Raw genomic sequence first — 24,579 nt, forward strand, 5'->3', positions numbered from 1 at the left:
AGTAATGGCTGTAGCTTTTCACAAAACCACAGCTCGATAATATTTAACGCAAAGCTGAGTCATAAAAATAAGTCAAGGTTGTGCCAGTGTATTGAACATTAAATGTATACTGTATGAATGTTGTTTTTTTAGTCCTCACTGTGAGGTGAATGGAGCTGGTTATTCTTTGAAATATAGGATGTAACATCTGAAGCTGCTTAAATTCAACAGCTCCCACCCTGAAGTTGGCATTTAGGATGGAAATGGCCGTGGAATCCACTGCTGCATACAATTACATAACATGGTCTCCGGGGAGAAAGAGCGCAGAAAGGTTGTATGTAGGCATGCGTCTTCACAGGAGTACAGTACGTGTGTTTGTGTGTGTGTGTGTGTGTGTGTGTGTGTGTGTGTGTGTGTGTGTGTGTGTGTGTGAGAAAAGAGGGATAAAGAGAGAGGAGAGAAAGTGTCAACCATAGAGACAGGAACCGAGATAACTGTGGAAATCCAACAGCGCTCTTATCATCCTTAAAGGGGTGATTGAGTGTTTATATAGGGTATTTTACACCGTTCCTTAAGGTCTCCTAATAGGGTATGTAACATTGGTTGGGCTGAAAATTGACCGGATGCTATTTTATTAGGCCTTTAACTACCTTGTGAATATGGCTCTATTTGGAACAAGAGCTTTTCTTCCAAATATGGTATACTCATGAATATTTAGATGAGCTGCGCGCTGATTGGTTTGAGCGAACCCCATAGAGACACATTGGAGACGAGACAGCAGGTCTCATATTTCAGACACTGCAAAGTTATACATTGTTTGTCTGGCTATTTCGTTATTAAATTAACTTCTGAGACTTTTTTAAGCGACAAATCAACTATGTAAAGCTCAAATATGGGCCGTTTTATGAAAATTGATGGCTAATTTCAAATTTGGTAAAACGTGTCGGACTTTAGCTAGGAGCTCCACACAGTCTGACAAGAAAGCGGCAACCTCCATACCCAGTGAAAGTCACCGTTTCCCTGGGTACTGGACTACTGGAATACTCGGGGCTCCAGCTGCCAGCATAACTAGAGTAGCTATATTTACAGTTTGAATTTTGTCACGCTACTTATATAACATCCACCCCAAGGTCTTATAAAGCTAACTATGGTGTCCGATTTCAATTTAATGCATTTTTGTGAACATTAGGGATTTCGTTAGCTGCTACTGTCCCTTCGTGACGGAGATCCAGCTAGCTCACAGCGAGCCTATGAAGTATGAAGTAAGACACGCCGGGCGGCGAGGCAGCACCAGCCAACAATGTATACAATGTCTGAGATCTGCGCGAACTATTCAGAAGACTAAGCTGACCTCAGATCAGTTGTGTAGCCTATGTAAATGTTTTGGCGTGACAAAGATAGAGACTAGAACCAAATGAGGAGGAGCCACCGAGTTGACGTCAACTTGGCGGCTCGTTGAGATTTGCCCATTTTCAGAGGCAGTTTCAAATTGTGAGATTTGCAGAGGAAAGAGGTGTCAATGGGATTTTGAGGTTCTATGTATGTCCTAGTTTCCCACTAAACTGTCATTATTCAACTATGACAAGGTCAAATCGGTTTTGCATTCAATCACCCCTTTAATGATACATTTTTGACAATACATTTGCAATGATGACACCTCTCATTGTAGTTTGAACTGAAGTGCTTCCGCCTGTGTCAGAGCAGTACAAGACAGGATTTGAAATTGGGGTCTCAGACTGGATGTTTTATTAGCTGCTGGATATTACCAAGGTGGTTAAGATGAGTTATTTGATTTGCACTGCTCCTTTCATTTACTCTGTTTGATTTGCGATAAGTGACTTTTCCTCAGGAGAAATCGGTAGTAATTTCACAGTTTGTGCTCTCTTTCTGTCTTTTCCTCTTTGTGTTTCTCTCTCTCTCAAATATGACAAGACTCCTCTAACACACTTCCCAGGGACTCCCACGTGCAGCTTTGAGGCATGATTGCGGCGCACAACACAAATGAATTGATTCCAATACAAATTAACTCATGATAGTAATCCCATGCTAAGTGGCTGCTGCTTAATTTCATATTGATGAATGAACTGCCTCAGACGGTGCTCAGAACAATGGTTGATATTTAGAGCGACACAAATTGCAGACACATTGATTGGCTGGTGGAGCAATCTTTAGAGGATCCTATGGAGAAATCACTTGCGTCCCTGTTGATGTGTTTATAGGGTTTTAATGCTTGAATAACGTTTCAGAAACTTGTTAAAAGTGTATATCGCTATTAGTCTAAATGTTGCACTGTACTGAATTTCACAAGCAAGGATGAAATGAAAAATGTAGTCTTCATTTTACAAACTTTTGCCCTAAAAAATACAGGAAAAAGGAATAGATTATAATAAGATATAACAATTTACTTAAATAATCTTACAACAAGCACCTTCTACCTAAATAGTAGCTGACTGGAAGTATTTTTGCAATCTTTTATTTTTCATATATGTTAATCAAGTGGTTCTCAAACTTTTTCATATCAAGGACCCCTAAACTGACACAAATTTGACCACGGACCCCCATCTGATAAGACTTTGTCCCAGGGTCCCCTACCTAATAGAATTTTTGCTTTTAGATGTCTTATTACAGACAATGAATGCAACCCATGAGCAAAATAATACAATCATTGTGTTACTTATGAATGAAATTATAGTGAAAATAAATTCCCCGTTTTGTTGGGGACCCCCTGGAACCCCTGCAAGGACCCCTGGGGGTCCCCGGACCCTACTTTGAGAACCACTGTTGATCTTGGTCTCAAGACCACTTTTTGAAGGTCTCGTCTCGGAATCGACCGCATTTTTACTCGGTCTTGTCTCGGTCTCAGGATTTTATTTCAAGACCACAACTGCCAAAGCATTTTTCATGCTTTATTTATGGCAATAAAAGAGTTGAATGTAGAATAATCTTAATTTGTTTTCTGTGGGTGTTTATGGGAATGTGGACGTTTCAGATCAATGTGAGGAGTGTCTATGCTTATCATTTTCCAAATTTTATCGTGGCATGCAGTGTGGGACTCAACATCATCTTGGTTTTGTCACGGTCCCGATACACTCTGGTCTTGGTGATGACTTGGTCTCGGTTTAGGTGGTCTTGACTACATCACTGGATTGTAGTGACATACATTTAAGGTAAAGGTCACTGTTAATTTCTAGCTGTAACAGTAAAATCTTGTATGTCCTACATGGACATTTCCCCATCATGTCTGGTGTTTAATCTGTGCTGAATGATGACAGTGTCGCAACAATAGCGTGGTTTGTCTCTCAAGGCAGCTCAGCTCCGATCAAATCATTTGGTCTGATCCAGTAGAATGAAATGGAGTTAGAGAAGGTCAGCATGTGGCGCTGTGTTTCTCACTCTAATCTAATAAGAGCACACAGAGATGCATGGCTTAGACTGCAATCCACCTGCATCTCTCCCTCCCCGATTTGTTTGCACCATCCCTCTCTGGCTCATATACAGTAGTCCCCCACCTCTCTCCCTTTTAACCTCCCTCTCACTCAGTTATTGGGATTCAGCTGCTCTTTCTCCTCCCTGCTCTCTTACTCACTATAAACAATGTCAGTCAGTCTTTGGTTGGGAATACGCTACAACTTTTTAATCAATTTCAATGTTTTGATGACTTTCAACCACAATTATTCTTAGAATTCTTGCTTTTTGAGGTGAATTTCCAAAATGTTATTTCATTTTCTGATGGTAGAAAATGTACAGCATTAGGCTGGAACCAATGTTTGCACTATAGTTTGAATACATGGGTTTATAAACCTAACAAACACTACTGTTGGAACGTTCCAGTTTAAATACAGTAGAAACTGCAACCAACCTGGTTTGGACCACCCTGTGTCACAAAGCAGGATTGCTGTAAGTTAGCCATATAACTGCCACAAAAACATATTTCAGGGGGGCAACTAGTTTTGTTCATAAACATCAAAATAACTTGAACCAAACCAAGTACATTATTTAACTATAAAGAAATGTTAGGAAATACCTACTTGGAGAGCAGTGAGCTTTATTGTATTTATTTGTAAGCATTCAGCTGCAAGACATTTCTTAATAGCCTTTCAAATGTAGTATAGTATAGAAGTATTGACTGATGAATCTCCCTTTTTTGTCAGTCAAACACCACTTTGGTCCATACTAAAATGTTTCAACCACTATTTAATGGATTGGCAGAGAATTAAGACATTCATGGTCCCCAGAGGACAAATCCCTCCGACTATGGTATTTTCTCTGACTTTTCATCTTGCGGCACCATCAGGTCAAAGTTTAGATTTTTCCAACACCTTGGATATGACCTGCAACACTAATGACATTCCCAGAAACCATTCCTCAGCTGTGCACCGTATTCAGTGCTGTTAAACAAATGTGAGCATGCTAACTAAGATGGTGACCATGGTAACATACCTGCTAAACCCCAGCATATGAGCATGTTTGCTTGCGGCAAGCATTGCTGTTGACTTAGTTTTGTTTTCAACTCATCAGTTACAGTCTGCTGCATGCACAATTGATTGATCTAAAAATACTACAATAAAACCTTATTCAAACATCTGGCAATCTTTGTCAGTCTGATTCATCATGAGTCATCATACGTTCACCTCCTGTTATATAAATTTGTATCAATGCTCTAAGTGGAGGGGTGTAATACTTGTTGATTGCATATTTACGATAACTATGGCAATTTGAGTGAACGGAGTAACAATGAAATGAAATAGGATTAAGTGTCATGTTGCAGAACAGCAATCAATCCAAAAATGACTTCATCATGCCCGATTCCAATATTAGTTAAGGACATCATGTCACGAATGCAAGTAACGAGGCTTGGACCGAAATGCAGTTCAGTTCAGAGTGAGAATTTATTAACAAGGAAACAAAGGAAAGTGTCCAGAAACTGGCAGAGCAAAAAACAAGTTCAAAAAATCACAGGGGGAACTAGAGACATGAAAATCACAAGAAAACTCAGCAACAGGGAAACCGCAACTCACCCACCAACAGAACACAGACAGAATGAACAATAATCCAACGAGAGACAAAGACAGAACAGGAACTAAATACACCAGGTAATGAACACCAACAAGGGACAGGTGATACAACAGGTGGAACAAATCAGGGTGGGGCAGAACAATCAAAAAGGCGGGAAACAAACAAAGACAGGAAGTAAGCTAGACAAGACAAGGGAGACAAGACACACTACAAAATAAAACAGGAAACAGAACATAACAGAAAAACAAGACTACCACAATAAGACGGAACAATACCAAAACCCTGACACATCATGATTCAATTACTCCATAAATATGTCATAAAGCAAACAGAACCATATCAATCACATCAGAGGTGGATGAGTCTGAGAAGCTTAGATGTGATTATGAATACATGCTGATTTGATATATATTAGCCTAATATACCATCATTAACAAACCATCATTGGCAGTGGTGGCCTAAACGTTAAAAAAGGGAGCTTGTGACTGGAAGGTCATCAATCCTGGCAGGCAGGATCAATTTGGGTGGGGAAAATGAAAAGCAGCCCTTCAATATTAGATGCTCAGAAAAACTGCTCAACTGCGTCACCGTAAGATGAAGTAGTATGAAGAGCGACATGGTAGGGAGTAGTATAAAGACCAAAAGTCCACATAAGCACAAAGGTTAGGGTGATAGGTAAAAAAAACACTTTCACCTGGGAGACCGGTGGTTGTGTCCCGTGTAAAACCAAAAGTTAACGTTGACATTTTCTTACGTCATAGTAGCTAGATAAGATAACTTTTTTTTACATAAAATTCCATTTGTAACATTCTTAACTATTGCCACAAATGCAAGTTACGTAATAAACATAATCATTTCAACTCAAACCACGATCTTTTCCAAAACCTAACCAAGTATGTTCATTGCCTAAACCTAACCAAGTACCATTCATTTTGTTTGAATTCACAACAGAACTCCCAGAGCGTTTTAAAAGTGACACCAAGGGGTCCTGACCAAGCTAACGGCGACCATTTAGATTAATGGCCTTCTGAACCTAATAGTAGGTGTAGCAGTATATATCTATATATCCAATATCTATGAGGCTGATAACCACTGATAAAGGCCATTCAATGAAGTGATAACATTCAAAACGGGTGGCAGATCAGTTTGTACTGGACAGCTTCCAGGTGTGAATGGATAACTGTGATCAGGGCGTTGCTAAAAAATGAAGAGGGCTTTGCTCTCAGTGAAACTTCCCCTTGAATAAATAAAGGTGAAAAAAAAAAAAAAAAAATTATGGGTATAACATTACTTTGCACAGAATCTTTGAATTTTTTTTGTTAAATTCACACTGGTTAAAAGCTTAAATCCTTCTTTCCTCAGTCTCATTCACCCTCCGAGGGAGCAACTGTGACAGCTTCCCACTCGGAACTTCCAACCGCTGAATCTTTTCTCTTTTCTGGCTATGTGTGTGTGAGTGAGTGAGTGAGTGTGTGTGTGTGTGTGCATGTGAGTGGGTCCTGTTGGGGGATGAACGAGTCCATTCCTTTGGTTCTTCTTACTCCTCTAACTATTTATTTTGGTAAAAATGTGAGCGATTTACCATATTGTCATTTCACAGCTATTCCCAAGTTTACTTTAGGAGTTTATTTCTAAAACAACTATTAACTGAGGCAGTACTTTATTTTTTAATGAATACATTTTAACTCCATCATATCAATGACTATTCAAAGTCTCAGTAGAGCTTTCGCACATTTATAACTGCTCTCTGGCATATATGGCACTGTTTAATTCAAGAATACGGTAGGCCTGCATATGGGAGAGAACAATTCACGGAACACATCAAACCTCCACAGTGCCTAGAGCACATTGGACAATGCCTATGGCTAGATTTTACAAAGAAAACTGTCATCACAAACAAAGCATGATTTATTTACATTTTTTATTTAGACTATTACAAATAATCATTCTAAATCAGCAGTGGGGAGTGCGCTTGATGGTGTTTTAAGCCCCCAATGTTGACTTCAAGGCAGCGCTGCGACCGTTGACTTCAAGGCACCTAACCTTAACTCTAACCCTAACCATAACCATTGCCTAATCCTAGTGCCTACCAGGCAGCGCTGCCTGGAAGGCGACGTTGGGGGATTAAAACACCAAACACCGGGGAGCGCGTTGCAACAGTTGTTTACACTGGTTTGCAGTTCTCAGAGTTTATGAGTAACACGGAAAGGTTGAGAACCACTGTCTTAACGATAGCTTAACTCTTAGCTCCTCTAACCCTCCCCATGTCAAGACAGAGACAAATGTTATCATGTTCCATCAGTGGTATGTATCATGGCTGAACACAGTGAGAAAAAAAGCTGATTTAATTATTTACAGTCCTCCGGGTGACTCGGGCAGGAATGTGATGGTTGCGACAGCAGAGAAACTTGTGGGAATAGTGACGGTGTGGGTGTTTTTGCAGACAGAGGCGGAGACATGATGTGCATCATTTTAGTTCAGTGTCTCATGAAACTATGCACATGTTGGGAAAATAAGGGTTTCCTATTTCTCTTTTTCAATGGGCATCTCACTTGGGGTGGAAAGCTCTACCTGGAAGAAGTAGTATGTACAGTACAGTGTGTATGTATGTTGTACTAATGATTTATTTTAGAATGTATTGTTCCCAATATGGGGAATTTGTCTTCTCTCCTAAAGCAGAATCAAATGACTTAGCCACTGAAACAAGTATCACCTGTTCCAATTTAGAGTGATGATATAGTCCTACTTGACACTGACCCTGATCTTGGATTAAAACAACCCTGGAGTGTCTCTCAAAATACACTAGGGAATTTGGGCAAGTCCAGGTGGGATTTAGCGCTACACCATCTAGACAGGGCCACTCATTTTTTCTGAATATTACCTCACTGGTGACATTAGATGAGAAGTCATGGAATCACCAAAGTTAGATGTTGACCAATAAAACAGATATCTTTGTTTTTATTTATTTCCCATCTTGTTTTTTGTGCAATGCAGGGAACATCAAACAAACTGGTGCTGGTTGACATATCATGAATTGTGTTTTTTTTTTGTTATGGTGCACTCAAGGAAATATCAATCAATGGTGTTGGTTTATTCATTTTAAGAATGACTTTCATCTGCTTTTGCAGAAGCTAGCCTACTTCAAAAATTTATGAAATGCCTGAAAACAACAATTGCTTGGATTTTAAAACTAAAAGCTGATACTAATAAGATGATGACGCAGGTAGAATGTCATGTCCCTATGACATATATTCAGAATGGTGTGAAATGGAGTGCTGGCTAAACAAAGCAAAATACAGCAAAAATACTGTAGTTGTTAGAAGGGAAAAAGCTGAGAGAAGCACTAGTCAATACACCTGTCCAAACAAACAATCCCCAAATTCTACCAACTTGCTATTTCTGTGTTTGTGCATGTGTGCAACTTTAGCTCTTGTCTGTTCAAAACTGCAAGGATGCATCTATTCCCAGAATGTATTGCATCATACACACATAGTCCTTTACCCCTGTGTATATGTCAGTAAAATGTAAGTAAAAGATGGAGTGATGAGAATGAAAACTCCTCCAAGCACACATGTAGAACTACATAAATATGCATAGCTTCTTCTTCCCCTCGATTCTTTGATTCAACAAATCGGCCTAAAAAAATCCACAACAACAGCAAGAGCCCCCACACACACACTCACACACACACACATACACACACACACACACTAATATCCACAGGGTTTTTAGGCTGCATGGCCATTTTTGTGGGACTGATCACATTTGCATTTTTAATCTGTCACACTCACTCAGAACAAATGTTCAACCTGAACTGAAATTCAGCTTTCCTGACAGGCAGGGCAGATATTTCACTGATTTACTATTGGTGTACCGTGTTGTATCCCATGTTTAAACATATATCTTGGTGAATCTTCCTGTCTTACTTAGTTACTGTCTAATATGTGGTGGGATTATTCCTGTTTTAACGAGTTTGGCCTTGTCATGTGTATGCTGGGTCGAGTCAGACAGCCCCCAAGTGCCAAGTGTGGATGTTCTCTGTCACTCCTTGCTGACATGCTGACATTTACCACACTGCCGCCGTCTTTGTGCTGCTCTCATCACCGTGACAGTGGACTTACAGATCGCCAAAAATCCCAGCGCAATATCAATTTGCTCATCCAGCTCACGTTGAATGGGGGATAAGATAAGCGTTCAAGGTGTACACACACATGCACGCGCACATTTCCAGAGAAATGCGGTGAAGTGTAGAGGCAGAAGTGAACACACACACACACACACACACACACACACACACACACACACACACACACACACACACACAGACACACACACATACTGTACACCTGTGAACACGCATGCCTACATACAACCTTTCTGCTCTCTTCTCCCCGGAGACCATGTTATGTAATTGTATGCAGCAGTGGATTCCACGGCCACCACATACACAGCAATAACAAAATCAGAGAATGACTTTTGTGCAGACTGGCCCATGACTTACATCCCTAAGATTATATAGTCCAAAAGAAAAATGGATTTCAAGCCAATACATTTGACAACATGGCTGCTGTGAAGCTGCATTGACATGCATGACACATTTCTCATTATCTTTTTCAATACTGATCAGGCATCAAAAGAGTTTCCACTAAGCATACAACTAAGACTTCATCCACTGTCTATACTTTGCTATAGGCAGGGAATCATGCATGATTAATTTCCTCTTGACATATGGGCTGTTGTTGTCATGAATAGTTCAGAGGGCATCATGACTAACTAATGAATTAATGTTAAAACTTGAGTTATTAATATTAATTAGGTGTTACTTATTCAAATGGAATTAAAGGATATGTCCCCTGTTTAGTGCCATTCATTTTAGTTCTGAAGTAATAGTTCATTTAGTTTTTGTATTTTTATGTTTATTTTTGTGCCCGCCACCTGCAAAGGAAGCAATCACAGCTTTCATAACATGACCTCTGTTGTCTCAATATTAGCTCACAGAGGTGAATGGATTCGAGCAAAAATATCTTCAGGCACTGAAATAGAAGAACTTTATATTGCTTTTTTCCTCACTTTATTGCTATGATATTTACTTTGGTAAAAATGTGAGAGATTTACCATATCGTCATTTCACAGCTATTCCCAAGTTTACTTTAGGAGTTTATTTCTAAAACAACTATTAACTGAGGCAGTACTTTATTTTTTAATGAATATATTTTAACTCCATCATAACAATGACTATTCAAAGTCTCAGTAGAGCTTTCGCACATTTATAACTGCTCTGCATATGGGAGAGAACAATTCACGGAACATATCAAACCTCCACAGTGCCTAGAGCACATTGGACAATGCCTATGGCTAGCTTTTACAAAGAAAACTGTCATCACAAACAAAGCATGATTTATTTACATTTTTTATTTAGACCATTAAAAATAATCATTCTAAATCAGCAGTGGGGAGTGCGCTCGATGGTGTTTTAAGCCCCCAATGTTGACTTCAAGGCAGCGCTGCGACCGTTGACTTCAAGGCACCTAACCTTAACCATAACCATTGCCTAATCCTAGTGCCTACCAGGCAGCGCTGCCTGGAAGGCGACGTTGGGGGATTAAAACACCAAACACCGGGGAGCGCGTTGCAACGGCTGTTTACACTGGTTTGCAGTTCTCAGAGTTTATGAGTAACACGGAAAGGTTGAGAACCACTGTCTTAACGATAGCTTAGAGAGGCTTCAGCAGCTGCAGCAGGGACAATGAGGCATGATGAAATAGGTGGTATAAATAAGTAGTAGGGAATGTATACATTTGCCACAAACACTATGACACCGATCAACAAGGTAAACTACTAGCTTGGTACTACTAGCTCTCAGTCTTTTCATACTCCATATGTTTCACTGCTGGCAGTTTTTTATGTCGGCTGGCATTTATATGTTGGGGATGTGTGGGCGGTAGTCTCACATTGCCAGACTAATCTTCACAGCGCTGTGTCAGCGCTGAAGTAAGGTCTCGCTACACCACACATAAATTCTGGGATAGGAGATTGCATTTCTTTAAACCAATCACAATCGTCTTGGGCGGCACTAATCTCTGGATGCAGCGACGATGACTCTGCAGAATAATCTCGGGAAGGAACTCGTTTTGGTGGAACATTTGCACGTAGAGAGGTAAGCTCTGGAATGGCTAATTCCCCTCAAAAGTAAATGCCCCATAGAATATTATATGTAGTTAACTGTTCACACAATACAGTAACGACCTATTTAAATTAGCTGGATACATGGTTAAACATAATTTATTCTTACCAGTGTATCACTATATGTACTTTATCCACAGCAATCCTCACCAATTGGTCCCGAAATGATATGTTCTTGGAAACGTTTTGTTTAAAAGAACCCTCCACAGAGCACCTTTAAATCAAGTGTGCAATAGACAACCAACCTACTTTAATATACTTTCTGAATATGCTATATAATTCTTATATTTCAGACATTGCAGTGATTTGGGCCTTAAATGGGCAATTAGCGCTTGCCTTGATCTCATTGAACAATGCTTTATTTGACATTATCTCTGTCAGATAATGTCAATGAGTGGCACAGGCCTTGTCGCTCAGCTATAGCTACGGCTGTTTCCAGAACAGCTGACAGCATTTAATCTGCAGTTAATGTGGCGTACCGAGAAGCTGCAGTAAAGATAATGTAAGGGTTGTAAAAGCTAAAGCTAATTAGCTCTCTGGCAGAGGTGCACCAGGTGAATGGAGCTGGGTGAGATGGAGGACAGACCGGCAGAATGATGGATGAGATTTTGAAATGGAAAATATAGAGTAACAAGCTGTGGTCAAAACTCTAAAGGTTAAAAGTGTCATCTAACCCGGTGCCAAGTAGCAGAAGAGTGGAGTAAAGAATATGTGCATCTTCTGCACAAATACTGATTAGCCTTGCTATGCCATTTTAATAGCATCCTTATCGTGCGCCATGACGCTTGATAATACAGTCCACCTCTCTGGTAAGGCCTGCTTGGCTTGAAAATGTGAGAAATATAAGTGGTTAACAGAAATACATTATATACAGCTAACCCCATACATCTGCTTGTTCTTACAGTAATTAGCCTGTGTCACCTTTTGGACCTATATGTGTGTTTTTATCTATTTTCTTTCAATGTTGTTTTCACCTTTGATATACAATGAAACAATTTCCCTGATGCTCTACCCTCAGATCACCTTGACCTATATGTTCCCCTTCAATCTGAAAGAGAAGTCAGTGGGTGAATCATCCAGTAATATTGCTGTTTGGTTCTCATAAAGTCCTTGGAATTTGCATTTCAGTTTTTGAATAAATTCTTCTGAAAAGATTTTCCTGACTGGAGATAAAACATGAAGTGAAAAACAGGAGTTTGTTCAGGCATTGACTTAGTGCAGTATCTCTGTGTATTTATGCTTGACCTACCATTACATCTCCACTGTACACGAATTGTAACATTGACAAAGTAATTATGAATTAATTAATCCCAGTCAGCAGCTGAATCAAATTGTCCATGAATATTGACTGATTTAGCAAAATCTCACATTTCTACAATATGAGACATTTGAGTTCACCTGCTAAGCAAGCATATCGACTTGGCACAAAAAAATCTATCACAGGTAGTTGTTGAAACGCCTCATTTCATCACAGTTATTAGGTTATTTTAAAGGAACATTTATGAAGCTTTTATGATGGTAATTATCTAATGATGGTTAATTTTATTTGGCCCATCAGTCCGTCTATCAGCCAGGACCTGTGCAATTTGTGTTATTTTGCGATATATAGCTAAAGGTCACATCCCTAGCCGAATTGAGATAATGTTGCATTATGGGAATAAAAGTTGTCTCATGAGCCATTCTGTATTATAATCACTTAATTGTCCACTAAAGGCTGAAAGCATAAAAGCTGCCTCTTTTATAGGTTATTATTACAGCAAAGAACTACATTGCAGTACAAGCAGCAACACGGTTTTATCATAAAGTAACTGGAAATCCCAATTATTATTATTATTATTATTATTATTATTATTATTATTATTATTATTATTATTATTATTGCATTATTAGTTAATCCTGATGACCAAACAATGTCAGGTTCCAAAGAAATATCTGAACACTTTGTTACAATTTAGTTCTTTGCTGTAATAATCACCTATAAAAGAGGCAGCGGTTATCATGTTCACTTCTCATGCTGCTGCTCCCCTGAAGGCTAATCAAAATCTATTATTTTTACCCGGGATGGACCATTTCATAAACTAATTTTGATTGGTTAAATATCTGTATAGATATGAGCAGCCAGAAATGAAACTGCTTACTAAACCAATTCCAAAGCCCACACCCAGTTGTATTAGTTTATTATTTGTTAGTCGGTTTATTAGTGATTCTGTCAGTGCTACATTACTCAACATTATGATGTGCAGGAATTAACCTCAATATTAAATGTATTAATTTAGACATATTGGGAAAGAAAATGAATGTCTGTGTTGGAACAGACATTTGCATGCAGGCTAAACATGGCTAGGCTTAAATGTGTCTTATCATGGTCTCCAGTGGTAATCAACCTTCAGTGGAGCAGCAGCATGTGAAGTGACACAATGGAATATGTGACCCCCTGATCAATCAAGAGAAAGTATTTGAATCACAAATCAGTTAAAAGCTGTAAGGGAACAGGCCTTCTTTGTGTTGCCAGGTTTAATCACGTTTCACTCACAGTGGCTGTGCTTTGAATGGCAGGAGAGTACAGTCTGACTTTCACCTCCCATGGACCGTCACTGAATGATCCGTCTTTAATCAGAAGAGATAAAGCAGGCGGAAAAGATGGATAGATGGCTAATTGTGGTGTGAAATGGAAACGACAGTAAGAACACAGACAGCTTTGACGCACATCAATATGCAGGAGGTATTCAAGTTCAACAGAATATTTAACAAGTTTAATTTTTATTCTGTGGTGCATTAAAAATGCATTAACAGGTTGGGAACAGAATTAGAAAAACTGGGAACACCATTCTTCACAAAATTATGCAGTTAGTGGTGACAGATGACTAGAAATTACTAGAAAATTCATTTTTTCAGTGTTAAGATGTGCACTTCTATCAGCACCTTATCAAGGTCTAAATATTTTTGTTTCATTGAAAAGGAAATGAGATAAAGCAGAAGGCCGTAGGCTGGTGCGTTGCTGTCATGGACACTGTTCTGTTGACCAGGATATTGAACTCATAAATGCTCTAGTCAAGCCACCTACAATGAATGTGTCCTTTTTCAGCATATCTGGTTAAATAAGGGATAGAAATATTATTCCAGAGTAGAATTATGAGGCAGTTTTTCTCCAGCAAGGTGAAACAAAACGAGGGGGGGGAAGAATGGTATGAAGGGTAAATGAAGGAATGGATAAACGTGGCGCCATGGACAAATGGCATATATGACAGACACTTAATAAGAAGCTGAATTTGAGAAATGGCAGCAGGTGAACGACAGGAATAAATGAGAGAGTGAATGGGAGGAATAAATGATAGGCCAATCACTACGTGTTTTCATTCTGTGCAGGTTTTAAGGGGTGGAAGGCTGCAATGATGACGACACACACTGGAAAATAGAGAGCGCAGGGACACACGCACACATCAACAGTTGTCCTTGAGAGAGGAGACAGGTGCAGGAACAGTATATGACTTTTGTTTGATCGCTTATACTCCTATTTTAATCTAGTACTATTAGTATTAATATGTTTAACCTATGTTTCCTATTTGTCTTTGTCAACTTTTCTTGACCCTGATCACAAGACTCTTATGAACCTTGCTTTTGACTTGCTTTTCTGCCTATATGCACTTCTGAATATCAGGTCAGAACTATGTCCAGGAGTCAATACAACAACTGTTTATCTAATTCATTAAAAGGGCATGAGGAGTTTGAGTGACCATATATGGGGATCTTGGTTGCTGGGATGTCCAATAAGAAGTTGAAGTGGATATGGGTAAAAGGAACAAATGCTGAAGGAAGGGGCTTCATTTTTTGCAGACAATTGCTCAGGGTCTTTCGATTGAATAAATATGTTATTATTGCACCATCCGATCTCCCTGAAGATTCTTTGATTCAACAAATTGGCCTAAAAAAATCCACAACAACAGCACACCCCCCCACACGCACGCACGCACACACACACACACACACATTTTCGGCAGAGGCTGCCCTACCTTCACACACCTAGGTCCCTGGCCCAATTTGAACAGTATCAGTGAGCGATGGTGTCCCACTGGTGCAAGAAGAAAGAAAAAAAAAGTCTAATCATTTTTCACAACTTGCCCTGATGCAAACTTCTCTCCAATGAGAGTTCAGATAACATTTTGCCTCTAAGCTTTTTTAGTTTGTGTTTGGGGAAATGTGTCTGACTAAGAATTTACTAGATGAAACATATTCTGTAAATGTAAGCATCTAAATAAAAACTTTGGTTAAATCTAGAAAATGTCACTATAAGAGTGGGCTCTTGTTCGAAGAAGATCTTTACATACATTCCAAAGGGGACATAGTAGTTAAAGGAGACCTACGAGAACTACTTTTCTGGATGAAATAACACTAACTTCAAATGTACTGGGGCACACTACATATTTTACAAATTAGGATCCGTTTACTTGTCCCTTGTCATTTGTGGCTCTGAATCTAAAGTCTGAGAAAATAACCTGGATGATATCATCTGGGATTGGGCTTGATACATTTTATCAACAGAAAGCCTGCGTTACAAACTTGGGGTTCAGAGTTTAATGGATGTAGGTATTTACCAGGCAGGGAGTGTCTAATAAAAGACGCTAGTTAGTTGCATTATGGGAAACGTAGGATATAGTGTTTTGTAGAGCTTGATCTATACTGCTGCTTTAATTTGATTAATCTTTTTATTATTATTTTGTCTCTGAGACCAGCGACTCTCTGGCACTGGTACTGCATTCTAAACAGCATGAGAGTGTTCAAGATCCTGCCTAATTTGACATCTATGATTCATTTTGATCTTGTTAGATTTACCGGTAACACTTTACTTGAAGGTATCTACATAAGAGTGACATGACATTGTCATGAACACATGACACTGTCATGACACAGTCATGACACATGAACCCTAACCCTAACTCTAACCCTAACCATAACCACAACTTGTCATGACAAAAACTGAATGACACTTACTAAAAAAAGTGTTGTCATAAACGTTTATGACTTGTTTATAATGTTTATGACACGTTCATGTCACTCTTATGTAGATACTTTCAAGTAAAGTGTAACTGATTAACCTTTCCAAGTAAAATGTGTTTTCAGTGGTTTTATATATGTATGACATTATCTGTGATATATTTTCAGTGTATGTGTAGCTTTTGAGATAGCGCTTCGTAATTCCTAATGTACACAATGTTAGTTTGTTTTAATGCTTTTTATATTATTCTGAGTCTGGCTTGGAGGTGTGTACTGATCCCCTCAAGTCCTCCAAGTTAATACATAGAAGGGTTTTCTGATATGATAGGCTGAAAGTATACTGAGTGGGTCTAAGTACAATTATTCAATGCCTGAGTCTTTTTAATTACACTGTATCTGACGATGAAGCAATTTGGGCTCAAACCGTTGCAACTTAATGTAATAAAACAGAAATTTGACAGAGGGCGTTGCCCAGTGTTGTGAGTCACTGTACAAGACAAAAATCATCGCTCTACTGTAGCTGCCATCAGGACATCTCATCAGTCACATCTGTCTTACTGTTACATCTGACTGCCATGAGTCCAATGTCTTCTCTGTTTGTAGTTTCCGAGGAATATGTAAGAATAATATTCCGCGAGTCCTCAACAGGGACATCAAACAGACACAGGAACAATATTTTCTCTGCGGCTATTTTCAGACGTCACTGTATTCTCTCTCTCCCCCCCCCCCCACCCGCCTTTCCTCTCCTCTGTCCTCGATTTTCTCTTCCTATCTTCTCCCCTGAAGGTAAACACTGCCAGCAGCAGTAGTAAAAGTGTCACCCGAGGCCATCGTCTTTCACAGTGTGCAGCAACTGCTACAGCAAACTCCATCCCGCACTCTCATCATCAGCCTAATGCACTCATTACCACAGACTCCACTATGGAGGATAGGTTCATAGACACTATGGCTGCATGAGCTTTTAAACAGGGTGATGTAACTGATAGAAATTTACATATACAATACACCAGAGATATGGGGGCTGTGTAGAGGCAGAATTAATTTTTTCCTCCTCAAATCAGCTAATAGAGCGTAAACAAGATTAGCATACATTTTGTGTTTCGGTCAGTGGGGACTATGGTTCTATAATGACCCCATGAAAGTATTGTAAAGCATTTTCTGCTAAACCCATTTTCTGTAGCATTTACAAAAATCAAAACATAACTCAGCATCCATCTTTGCCTCAGCTTTGAGCAGAGACTTGTTCTTGGTCTCACTGGACAAAGCATTGCCTCGATGCTGGCCTTGGTCCAGGTTTTGTTGAATCGTGAGCAGACTAAAGCAGGCTGAGTGGAGCCATATCCATTGTGTGGTTGAACAGCTGGGCCTGGCTGCCAGAGACGCCGGCATGCGATGAGATGATCGATAGCTTAATGGCAGGATTTCAGCCTGTGTTTGGGCAGTGTGGCACTACATAATGTGGAGTGGGGGTAATTATTTCATCATAGAGATCTGGGACTGGAATAACTGGGACTTTTTAATTTTACACTGGGCCCCGTGGAGGGCAGTGGGTGATGTAAAAATGGAAAGAATATTAGGTAGAGCTTTCACATTAGGGATCCCTTACAAATGAATGGACTATGCATACAAATTAATTGGCTATTCTCCAATTGAGGTCTTTTTCAGCTTATTATGCTGTTAACATGAACCTTTGACACCATGTGTTTGAGTCTTCCTGTTTTAGGGAAGGACATATTCAGTTGCCCTCACTGCCCTTACAATAGAAGATAATATTGTATAGGGAATAAAAAACGTGATTTCCATAGTAACTGATAATAATAGTAACAGTAATACTGAGACATTGTCTACATTGAGCTGTCTAACTTTTAAAGCGCTCATGTGAAAATTACTTTTCCCAGTACTTTTTGTCAAGACTTGTGCGCACAGTGAAACACCTGAACGATGGAAAAATGCCTAAAACTCTCGGGGAGGTTTGGACGGATGGGTCAATCGATTGGGAGACCGCTGTTTGTTTCCTATTTCAAACTGTGAGTCATTGTTGTTGTTCTTTCCTCTACCATGACCGTTCCCTATAACTATTTTAATGTATACTGTGCTTGGCATTGGTTTCAGTTCATTTAGGTTTACAAATGGATGCAGACAGAAAACCAGTGTTCTGCAAGGTTACTGGTTTTGTCAAAGGAGTCTGTTGGCTTGGAAGAGAGCATAGATAGATACAGAACAGCTTCAGTTTCCCATCGGAAAGGGCTGTCTGACGTCAAGGTAAAGTGGGGAAAATATTCTGAATATAGCGTACACTTATTGATATTGATTTTTTTTTTAGGTGGGCCTTTTTTTGGGTAGCCTAGCTAAAATATGTTTTGCTGCTGCCCCCTGTCCACAGCAGTACATTGCTTAGATTCCGTGTTGGTACTACAGCCTGCTTCTCCAAACTAGGGGTGTGCCCACCACCATCTACACTGACTATGGATAAGTACCTCATACAACTCCACTTCAAAAACTGTGAACTATCCCTTTAAACCTCCATTAAGTCCCCTCCTGCTCTCTGTGGTCATCTATACTGTGAAACAGCAAGCTGGCATTTTAAGATTTATACACTGGATAAGTTCAGTTTTTGAGGGAGAAGAATGGATGCAGGGGTGAAGTGTAGAGAAAAAGATGTTTTTGAAATTAATCCGGCAAGTGTGGACATACTCTTATAGTACATACTTCTTTTTATTAATGTTAAGATGCCATGTTACATTTCACTGATGAAGAAAACAGGAATCGGTTTAGTTTGAGAGTTGTCTTTAACAAGCTTCTTATAACCCATGCATGATCTTTACCGGATTAATGACATTTATAGGGTTATAAAGCCCATTGGAACTCGGGCTAAACAGGTAAAATTGATTTGACTGTAATCGCTTAAACAAAACAGGTCACTTGATTTTGATCTGTTACGGAAGAACTTAAGGTCGTTTTTATATGCCATTACACAAAGGAATTTGAACTATGCTGCATTTCTTCAATGGAGAGAACCTGGCCCTCAATCAAACTTATGTATACAGTACTCTGTATATTCTATTGTGTGGTTGCTGTTCGATTTGTTCTGCTTTGTTAACCTTAGATCTAATAAACCCTATGGTCAAAGAGAGTGTCAGCAAGGTGATGGTCTCTGTTTCATGGTGTAGCTCAGCTGTGCAGAGAACGTCCTCAGGGGCATAAATGGAGGTCATAAACTCTGATACGGATATTTGAACACATTGAACTCTAACTGGCCTTGCTCAAACAAGGACACATGCTCTCCCCTGTGAGTTTGTTTCCATGAACAGAATGGGAAAATAGAACCTATTGATTTCTGACTGAATGTGATTGCCATGGCTGTGTTTTGTTAATATTTACCCCCCCCTCCCGGTTTCTTTCTTTGACCGTCATTATTTGAAAGTCAAAACATACAGATTATGTTATTCATTCATATTCTCATTTCATTTTAGTTTAACACAAAGAGGAAGGAGTTGTGTTTGTGTGCTTGTATTTCTTAATTATTTATTTGGGGGGGGGGGTGTAATAGAGGAAGTTATCAGTATCAGAATAGAGGTATAATTGTGCATAATCTAAATGAAATCCAGCAACAGTACGCAAAATAATGAAGGGGAAAATGTGTAATCCAGGCTTAGACTTACTGTGAATGGCCTAAATCCAGTCATTGTGCACAGTGGACTTTTCAGTGGTGACAGACAACAGCAATGTGGCCTTATAGTATTATGGATTACATAGAAATATCTCACAGAGAGTTATAACGTTACAAAGGAGGCTTTAAACAGTAAGCACAAGTTCTGACAACATTTTTTTTAAATAATTCACGCCTTATATTGTGTCTAATTTCCTCACAATGAACACTATGGATACAGATTTAAGTGTCAGCGTTTCCTACATGTTCTGAAATTATTCATTGGCTGAAAAGCTTAAGTGAATTGTTTCTGAGGTAGACGTAACCATCAAGTAGCGAACTGATTAAATTGAGGTGTTGAGCTGGTGTTGCATTCAATGCCAGATTGTCATTGATAGTTTGACACTTGCACAGCAGTGTTTTGGCTTGGCTCCAAGTCTAGGCTGAAGTAATTGACACATAGCCCACTGGGGTTTGTGATTAACTTTATTGACTACAAGGGGAGGTGGGTGTATGGCATTGGACACAGTTGGCAGAGCTAACAGGCCTTTCAAGCTGCCAAGACAAAATAGCACTGATGTTTTCAGGACTGCCCAGTGAAATGCCTGGATAGAGTAGATTTAGAAGCACGGGCATGGTGATTCGCCTAAAAGCTGCTTCCATTTCTTCTGCATCAGACTTCATCTCACTTTATAATGCCTGTGAAGGCTCTCAGTCATCCAGGTCATAGTTATCCAAGTATTGAACAGTATTAGTAGGTTTACCTTTTACAGAACTGGAACTGGAAACTACAATAACGGCTTTATTTTCAGAATATCTCTGCCTCTACTGCACCAATTCAATGTATCCTGATGGTGATTATGGTGGGTTATGTACAAATTAAACACGAACAGTCGGGGAGACCTCTAGCTCACCCAGTAGAGTGTGCATCCTATGTAGGCTGAGTCCTTGGCAGCGGCCATTGTTCAAATTCGACCCACGGTCCTTTGCTGCATGTCGCCCCACCCCATCTCTCCCCTTTACTCTCTTAAAGCTGTCCTATTGATTAAAGGCCATAAAAGCCCAAAAGAATAATCTTTAACAAAAAAATAAAGAAAAAAATAAAGATGTACGAACAGTGATTGAGAACAGCCTGACCAATTATGACCTTTGTTTTGCTGTCATATTTTCATTCTGTCACAGTTACCCGAACTTTATAAAAGTCCAATACTAAACCACTGGAGTACCCCTTAAAGGAGAAGCACAGTTGTAATGTGATACTTACTACTAGACTAAAACACGTGATTAGATAAATAGTATACATGTTCATCCTGGGCAACATGTGCCCTGAATTATCTTTGTCATGCTTGATCACAGTCTATCGTGTCCCACATAAAAAAAAAAAAAATACATGAATGTTTATGCTTTTAATGCAAGAAAGGAAAAAGTATGTGGTTGTCGTACTACTGTCATCTGTCCATCGAAAGAAAATAGAGCTCCCACCCGGGAACACCAAATTGGGGAAAAAAACCAAGAGTGATTCAAGGCATCAAGACCCTGACAGAGGCCTGTTAACATGCCAGGGGTTGTATAAAATAATACTGTTTTAAGGCCCTTGTGAGCTGTTTTGGGGGGGACCAGAGTTTCTAGCAGCGCCCCAGAGCCCACCGATTGCTTCCATGACGCAAGAGTTTGATTGACAAGTTCAGACCTTTTACTCTGACAACACTCCCACGTAAACACACAGAAGGTTGGCGTTCACTCTGTTAAAAGACAGCAGGATGTCATTAAGTCTGTGAGAGGATCCTTTAATGTAGGAGACGAGGGGTGGCAACCGCGAAGTCAAGTAAATCATCTCACATCCTCCTCTGCAACAGTCATACACACAAACACACTCCCTCCCCTCTAAGCCCCTGTTGATAAAGTGTGTCTTTAATTAAAAAAAAAAAAATCCGACACACACTCATCTACATACACTACTCCTGGTTTCCAATTAGAACATGCAGGCTTGATTGGTATTAATCCTTATCTCCAGAATGGACAGCTTCTCAATTGTGTTTTTTCCTCGGCTGGCTGATTTTATGAAGAGCATAATTACAGCATTTTCAGTTGTGGGCCCTCAGCAGAGTTATGAGGCTCACAGTCTATCTCTGCATTGCAGCTGAGAGTGTTTGGGTGTGTGTTCTCCTGTGTGTGTGAGTGAGTGTGTATCTATGTATCCCAGCTTGCTTGTGAATGTGCAATTGTGTTTTGGTGCCTAAAATGAGAGGGAGAATTAGCGGATTATGCAGGTGACTAATATAAGATAATTTCAGGCCAAATCCAAATTGGAAAAGCAGCTAAAATCATGACAACTCTGTATACCACATATTAGACAGCAACTCTTGTGCAAATAAGGTTGATTTACTATAATGGCAAGCCAAAATATATTCAGATAATGTGGGTGCAAACATTTTAATGCAGGCAAACTGATGCCTGGTCCAGAATGTGTTCAGTAACAGTGTGATATCCAGTAATCTGATTTACTTGTCTGTCTCTGCGGTGTGTGTTCCAACAGTAGGAGGATGAAAGGCATGTCAGCACTGATTAGAGCTGCCGAACTGGCACAGTTTGAGTAAATGTGTGTGTGCGTGTATTCATGCCTGTGCTTTGGTCACTCTCCAGTAGGGAGATCGGAGCTGCCCTAAGGAGGTGGCCATGTTCCCATCCTTCTCAGCTCCTCCTTTCATCTCCCCTTATATCTTTCTCTTCCTCTTCTTCGTCTTAGTGGTGCAACTGTTTCCAGCCTGATGTCTCCACTGACTTCTTACTCAAACGCTCAGTAAACAGCTGTCGCAGGAGAACGCCTTTTCAGCAAAAGCAGTTTGTGTAAATCCAGATGCAGGCAGCTCATCAGCGATGCTCTGTCAGCTTTGATAATAACTTGGGGCCTTGAGGCGCTGTGGCCCACGATACTTTGTCACAGTCCTCCAGGTCTACAAACAGAGGTCACTGTTGCCAGTAAACCATCTCTGCCTTCACTGATAATGAGCTCTGTGTCCTCAAAGATAGTCTATGTAGTGTGGACGGGTGCCAGATTCCCTTGAGGTGTTGAACGCCGTGCAACTTCTGACACCAACAGGACAGCTGCTTAAGTCCTGAGCACACATTCCCAATGACTAATAGAGAGTCATTAATATTTAGACTTGATTAAATGAAAATGTGATGGTGCCCAAGGGGAAAGTTAGTAATCACACCAGCAGAGAATAAGGTAAAGGAAAGAATGAGAATAGAGAGTATCTAAAAAGTTGTGTAAGCTAGTATCAAAGTTTTACAGGTTAAGTGTGCAAAGCATATAGTGATTAATAATATTCCAGACATCCTAGTACTGAAGATCATAAAGAACAATTAATTATGCCAAATAGCCAAACAGTGATGATAACCCCAGCAAATAAACTAATAAAGAAATAGCACTGCAGTATCCATTTCCATTAGTATGCATCCATTAGTTTGAAATGGCCCCCCTTTAAGAATACAGAGTTCCTTCTGACCATAAATCTACCTCTTAAAAGCCTAATGTGACGCAGAGACACATATTTAGCTAACAGTTTAGCGCAGTAATTAGCGTTTGTGAGCTCTCCGCCAAGTGCCAACCACCCAACATCTGTTCCTCTGCTGCCGCCAGGGCCAGCGCTTTGCCCTCGTCCCTCCCTCCTCCACCAGCCATCTTTGCCTCTCCACAGGTGGCAGAACACTTATCAGGTCTGGAGCGAAGTGATAGGTGGACGTATAAAAAAGAAGGGGGAAAAAAGCGACAGGTCTGTTGCCCCCCCAGAGCTGTTTGAGTGTTCATTTGAGTCTTAAAGGGGGAGTTCCTCCTCTTGCAGTCACCCTGACCTGTCTCCCCACTCTCCAATGAGCTACAATTAAATCACAAGGAGTATATCGGACCACCCAGCCTCAGCTGTGGGCGTGCGCCATCAACATATCCTCAGCATATTAACCCTGATAGGAAGCCTGTGCACTTGCCTGTGTGTATTGGATTTATTTCTCGCTCCAGTGGTGATGGATTTTCCATTTGCCTGTTTTGTACAATGGTGCACCATTAAGAGAAGCAGCACATCAAGACTGTTGCATCTTCTGTCAGTCCCCGTCGCACACCGCTTGCTCAATGCCATTATATGATTTTGCTCTCCCCGGCAAGCCACGCTCCATATTGTGGGGGCCCATTTTACTCTGATAAGTCATTGTTCTGGCAATGCAGAGGGGGAACTCTTTACAGTATGCAAACTGTGTTGACAGCCCCCCTCCCTATTATGTTATTTTCTGTTCTCCTTTTCACTTCACTCTTCATAATTTTGCCTATAGCTCCTCTGTGGGCAAATTATCATTTTAGAGCCCATGTCCCAACAGAAAGGAAGGGTGGGGGGGAATTATGACAGAAACAGGATGAAAAGGGAAAGAAAGGGCTTTGCGGTAGAAAATAAAGTTGCTCTTATCAGAACTTGCCAGGAGCATTGCACACACAAAGCTGCTCAGGAATCCAATTTAGTCTTTGCTGTTAGTTTAAGTGATATCAGTGCAATTAGCTGTCACAGGTCATAGTGTGAGCATGCCTCGTTAAGTGATTTCCTGAATCCCACTGGTGGAAGCATGAAGGGACGTCAAGTCGCCAAGATGAAAAAAAAGAAAGAAAAAGAAACATCTTCCATCACCAACTCCACAAATGGACCACTTCTTTATACGGCCTGCTAATAGATGCCAGCCGCCTCTTGGCTCTTTTGTTTTGCTCTTGTCAGCTG

At 40.1% G+C, this 24,579-nt stretch overlaps 1 protein-coding gene across 2 annotated transcripts in view; it reads left to right on the top strand.

The window, feature by feature from the left end:
- LOC144515688 (calsyntenin-2-like) overlaps nucleotides 1-24,579 on the top strand; it is a 269,693-nt gene that overhangs the window by 135,946 nt on the left and 109,168 nt on the right. The gene's annotated exons all lie outside the window — the stretch shown is intronic.

The sequence above is a fragment of the Sander vitreus genome, chromosome 3, assembly GCF_031162955.1.
Source record: "Sander vitreus isolate 19-12246 chromosome 3, sanVit1, whole genome shotgun sequence".
NCBI classification, from domain to species: domain Eukaryota; kingdom Metazoa; phylum Chordata; class Actinopteri; order Perciformes; family Percidae; genus Sander; species Sander vitreus.